This window comes from Benincasa hispida, chromosome 10, assembly GCF_027475165.1.
Source record: "Benincasa hispida cultivar pf3 chromosome 10, pf3_genome.v1.1, whole genome shotgun sequence".
Taxonomy (NCBI): Eukaryota; Viridiplantae; Streptophyta; class Magnoliopsida; order Cucurbitales; family Cucurbitaceae; genus Benincasa; species Benincasa hispida.
In genome coordinates this window covers 45,868,480-45,874,997 of record NC_143487.1, presented here as the reverse complement: position 1 = coordinate 45,874,997, position 6,518 = coordinate 45,868,480, and positions in this window count along the sequence as shown.

Below are 6,518 nucleotides of genomic sequence, written 5' to 3'. Positions count from 1 at the left end.
AGAATTAGGACACTGATCCCAACAAGTCCAATCCAGGATTAGATCACTGGACAACGGTCAAAATGATCCTCAAGTATCTTCAGAGAAAGAAGGACTATATGCTCGTGTATGAAGATAAGGATTTGATCCTTACAGAATACACAGACTCTGACTTTCAGACTGATAGAGATTCTCGGAAATCGACATCGGGTTAGTGTTCACTTTGAATGGAGGGGCTTTAGTTTGGCGAAGCATCAAGCAGGGATGCATCGCGGACTCCACTATGGAAGCCGAATACATAGCCGTTTGTGAAGCTGCTAAAAAGGCTATTTGGCTTAGGAAGTTCCTTACTGATTTGGAAGTTGTTCCAAATATGTCTTTGCCGATCACACTCTATTGTGATAATAGCAGGGCTGTGGAAAATTCTAAGGAACCTTGGAGTCACCGAAGAGGCAAGTACATAGAACGGAAGTATCATTTGATTAGGGAGATTGTGCATCGTGGTGATGTGGTTGTCACGAAGATCGCGTCGGAGCACAACGTTGTTGATCCGTTTACAAAGGCTCTCACGGCTAAAGTGTCTGAGGGTCATCTAGAGAGTCTGGGTCTATTGGGACATGCGATACTTTGTCTAGGGTAAGTGGGAGATGATACTGGGGGTGTAGAGTATGCCCTAGTTTATTGTATATTGTACTATTTTTGTATTGTACCTTATTCTCCCGAAGCATTAGGACAAGTAGGAGATTATTGGGATTGGTGTCTTAATTCTCCTGGTAGTCTTGTAGTTTGTAAATACTTTGGGAACATATTGTTATTAATAAAATAATTGTTATTTTATAAGCATTTACTCAATTCAATAAACTAAGATCCAAGGTTATTTTATGTAACTTAAGCATGTATGTGAGACATACAAGTGGATCATGCCTTAAATAATAACCTAAATGGTCTGTAGTATAAGGATAAATGAGAGATACCCTATCTTGGTGACACTACGGATACGACTCGCTCTGTAGATATTACAAGTGTTGTAAATTGCTACAAATGGTCTGATCCTGACCATTCATGTGGAGGCATGCGAGCGGGGGTATCCTATAAAAAGAGTTTGTATAAGACCGGACCATGAGATAATTAGTCTCTTGATATAACGCTGTTGATAATTGAGACTTACATTTGATTAGGATGACCATAAGTGACATGACTTTAATCCTGAGTGAGTTGGGAATTCCTGCTCATGAGGGTGGTCCTTTGATTTGTTTGGGTGAGAGTGGCCAGATTGCCAACTCAACAAGCCTACCATTTTGGAGATTCGTCTGACTGGGGAGCTAGGAACTCAACTACACAAGGCGGAATTCACTCATTCCCCGAAGCAGGGGTAAGAAGATAAATTGCTCCCTTAAGGGTTGATTCTGGATCTTGAACATAGTGGCCACACCCTCTCTTCCCAAGAGAGGACTCAGTCATAGTAGAACTATGACTTATTATTCATTAGAGGAATCAGTGGTACTTAAAAAGTTAGATGTAATTACAGGGGCAAAACAGTAAATTGACCCAGCTATACTTACGAGCGATTTGTGAAGGGTCATCACACTGTTGAATTATTATATCCAATGGACACAGAAATATATCTGTAGTGCGAAGAGTGCAACTGTTGGTCTTTAGTGGAGTGACCAACAGTTAGCGGATGGTGAATCTCGTGATTAAAGAGTTTAATCAGTTATTCACATACCGTTGGAGCTTCAAGCTACAGGTCCATAAGGTCCCCTTAGTAGCTCAATGAGTTCAAGTTGAGAATCAGATTTTGGGTTAGTTTGAAGTGTTCAAATTAACAAGAGGAAATTTAATTATATGTGATATAATTGATTTGATGTATTAGATACATTAATTGGAGGAATTAATATAAATATGATTTATATTTAATACCATAACATAGAAAAAGAACTATGGTTTATATTTTTCATATGATGAAATATTAAAACTATAGGTTATAAATATAATATGATAAGTTGGTTATCATATTTATTTATAATATATTAATTATATGATAATTATCCTTTTTTTTAAAAAACCGATTTGAGTTGGAGGTTTTTAAAATGGTTATGGTAACTGTGAGATAAAAAGAAAATGGTTTTCCAAAATTAAAGATGATTTTTTGTGTCGTTTGACAAAAGAACTAACTATCGAGTAAAAGTGTTTTACTAAACGATAGTGTCTCACAGCCTACACGATCAAGTACCGAGTTTATTATATGATAGTTACTCACTTACTCATTGCTACACGACCGAGTAGCGAAGTCTATATGATAGACTTCATCCATCTCCCACTTACTCGATCGTCTACCTCCTTGATTCCTTTATCCAAAGTCACACAGAGCCTACAACTCCTGAACTCTCACACCGAGAATACCAAGGTAACTCTTGTGGTGGTGTTCTAGTTTCATTTGAGGTTAGAGGATCGAGTTGGACTTGATTGTGATCGAGGTTCATTCAGATGTTCGTTGAGACCGTGTTCTGATCATTGCGTTCGAATTTGTGCTAGTTGAACGAGTTGCTGAACGATCGAGGGATACTTGAAGAAAGGTTCTTCAAAGGTTTGCATACTCTAACCTTTATTCATTCTTCTAAAGAAGCATGCTTGTAATTTACTTAATTATGTATAATCTGTTCTTGTAGACTGTAATATGTTTGTGTTCTTTCTCAATCGGATTTGGAACAATCTGTTTCCGCTCACTGAATCTCTATGTTTAGATTTTCTTCACCCATCAGCTCCCCGTTTTCTCTTGTAGATCCACTTGCAGCCTATAAGTTTAACCGCATCAGGTTGATCTACAAGATCCTGAACCAAATGAAGTACATAGACTCCATTTTGAGATTTATAACTTTGATTCACTCATCTTTGTCAACATCCTCCATTGCTGTAAGACAAAGGATCCTCAACATCTCCATCAGCTACGATATCTAGGATGTCAGTTAAACCCATATAATGAACAGGCAAGTTCGCAACCCTCCCACTGAAGGAACTCTTATTCAAGAGTACCTACAAGCGGAAGCAGATCTTTCCAATTCATTATGACAGAATTACCACATATACATTCAAACATACTAAAATGCATTCATAATGCTAAAGAGATCAAGAGATCGAGAGATCATACCAGTTGAAGACTTCTTCTTCACAGCAAATCTAAAATCCAATCGTCTACTTTGAACAATCACCACACCAACAGAAGGAAACGGTGTGACACCACCACTCAGAGCCCTCAGTATTCTTGGAGTGAGAATCCAAAGGGTTGGCTTTGTTCAGATTTGGTAGAGGAAAAGAGGAAGAGAGATCGTATTCAACGATTAAGTAAGTGCAAGATGAGCTCGTCAATCGTATAGACAAAGTGCTTGATCGTTTAGGTAAAGTATACGATCGTGTAGGAAAAAGGTAAGCGATCGTCTAAACGACCATGTAGAAAAAAGGTAAGCGATCGTCTAACCGATCGTGTAGGAAAAGGGTATGTGATCGTCTAAACGATCGTGTAGGAAACGGGTATACGATCGTGTAGGAAAAACTAAGTGATCGTCTATATGATCGTTTAGTAAATATTGGGAGCTAAACGATCGTTTAGTAAATAGCGCCGACGGTGTAATCGGTAAGCGATCGCTTAGCACTATCGTATAGGTAAGCAATCGTGCAGTCACTACCATATAGGCACAGATTTTCTAGGCGATGGCAAACTTTTTAACACAATGTCTACGCATCTCATGCTTAACACACCGTGCGCTATTTATGCGTCTCAAAGTGATCTTTCAACTCACTCACTCGTTATTAAAATATAAGATATGTCATCCCATTTCCTTTTTAAGCATCCAATGAATGTGATCACATCATATTCAAAACATATAAATTAATATCATATATTAATTATAGTATTTTTCCTACACTAGATATAAATCATATTTATATCCTATTTCCTCCAAATTAATGTATCTCATACATAACGTTAATTATATCATATATAATTAATTGGTTCAATTATATCATATATAATCGAACTCCCTCTTGTCATTTTGAACATTTCAAACTGACCTAAAAACTGACTCTCAACTTGTATCCAAGCTACCAAGGGGACCTTATGGACCTATGGTTCGAAGCTTCAACGGCACATGAATAGCTGACTAAACTCTTTAGTCACGATATCCACCATCTGTTAACTGCCAAGCATTCCATTAAAGACCGACAGTTGAACTTTTCTTGCCATAGATATATTTCTATGTCCATTGGATATAACCAATCATTAGTACGATGACCCTTCACAGATGCTCGTAATTACAGCAGGCCAATTTACCGTTTCGCTCCTGTAATTACATCTTCCTCCTTAAGTACCACTGATCCCTTTAATGAACAATACAACATAGTCCTACCTTGTGTGAACACCTCTCGGGCCATAAGAAGATACGTGGCGCCACATCGTTCAAGCCCTGGGATCAGCCCTTAAGAGAGCAGTCTATTTACTTATCCCTACTCTAGGGAAAGAGTGAACTCCATCTTGTGAAGCTGAGTTCCCAGCTCCCAAATTAGACAAATCCCCAAAGCGGTAGGTTTGAGTTGGCGCTCAGGCCACTCACACCCATGTAAATCAAAGAACCGCCCTCAATAGCAGAAGTTTCCAACTCATTCAGGATTGAGGTCATGTTACCTATGGTCATCCTAGTGAAGTGAAGTCTCAGTCATTAACGGAGTTATATGACTAGACATTAACACTTCGAGGTTAGGTCTTATATAAACTCTTTGTATAGGACACCCCCGCTCGCATGTCCACTACACGAATGATCAAGATCAGACCATCTGTGACAAGTCACAACACTTGTAACAATTCCACAAAGCGAGTTGCGTCCGTAGTGTTGTCAGGATAAAGTTTCCCTCCTATATTCATATACTACAGACTATTTTGATTGTCACTTAAGACATGATCCACTTGTATGTCACTTCATACATGCTTAAGTTACATAAAGACAACCAGTGATATTAAGTTTATTGGTTTGTGGTAAAATAAAAAAAAAAAATCTAAATATGCAAAGTCAAAAAGTGAAGTAAATATCATATATATTATACATCACAAGTGTTCTTACAAAGTTGTTTACAAACTACAAGACACGAGACTTTAGAGCACAAATCCCAACAATCTCTCACTCGTCCTAAAGCAAAGTGGGGAGTACAAACAAACAGGTACAAAATAATAAACTAGGGCATAAAAACCGAATGCAACAAAATATCCCACTTGCCCTAGTCTAGCCACGGGCGGTCCCGAAGATCCATGCCCTAAAGATGACCTTGAAACACTGTAGCCATGAGAGCCTTCATAAACAGATCAGCAACGTTTTGCTCCGAGGCGATCTTCGTGACGATCACATCTCCTCGATGCACTATCTTGCGGATCAGATGACACTTTTGCTCTATGTGTTTGTCGCGCCTATGACTCCTGAGCTCCTTGGAGTTCACCACAGCACCACTATTGTTACAATAGAGGGTGATGGGCCTAGACATATCTAGAACAACTTCCAGCTCTGTCAAGAACTTTCTAAGCTAAACGGCCTCTTTAGCAGCTTTACAAGCCGCTACGTACTCAGCCTCCATCGTCTAGCACTTTGTTCTTATGATCCTGAAAGAGTTGTATACTCAGAACAAACTGACCTTTCCCAAATCTTTCATTTGGAATTGGGTTGCTAGCTAGTTCTTAACTGCAGTTAGTAGACCTACATCATTCTCAATGAGTAGTATATCGTCTACATACAATACTAAGAAAGTTATTGAACTGTTGACTATCTTCTTGTAAACACAAGGTTCATCAACATTTTGGTCAAAGTCATACGATTTGATCGCAATATAAAATTGAATATTCCAAGATCGAGACACCTACTCCAGCCCATTAATGGACCGATTCAATTTGCAAACTTTTTGCTCTTGACCTTGGGCAAAAAATCCTTCAGGTTGCACCATGTAAATGGTCTCCTCAAGATTGCCATTTAGAAAAGTCATCTTGATGTCCATTTTCCAAATCTCATAATTATAATAAGCTACAATGGATAAGAGGATGCGAATCGACTTTAACATGGCAACAGGTGAGAAAGTCTCCTCATAGTCGACTCCCTCGACCTGGGTATAACCCTTTGCCACAAGTCGAGCCTTGAAGGCTTGCACCTTCCCATCAGCACCCCATTTGCGCCTGTAAATCCATTTACAACCTATTGGTCTTATCCCATCAGGTTAATCTAAAAGATCCCATACAGAGTTGAAGTATATCGACTCCATCTCGAGATTTATGGCTTTGACCCATTCATCCCGATCAACATCCTTCATTGCCTTTTGATAGAACAACGGATCCTCAATGTCGTCATCTACCACAATAGCTAGGATTTTCCTGAAACCCAGATAACGATCAGGCGGGTTCGTAACCCTCCTACTGCGTCGAGGTTCCCTCAACTCTTGAGATATAACCGACCTACCAGATGAACTATCATCAACAACTTTGGTTAATAAAGCAGGTCATTCAACAACTC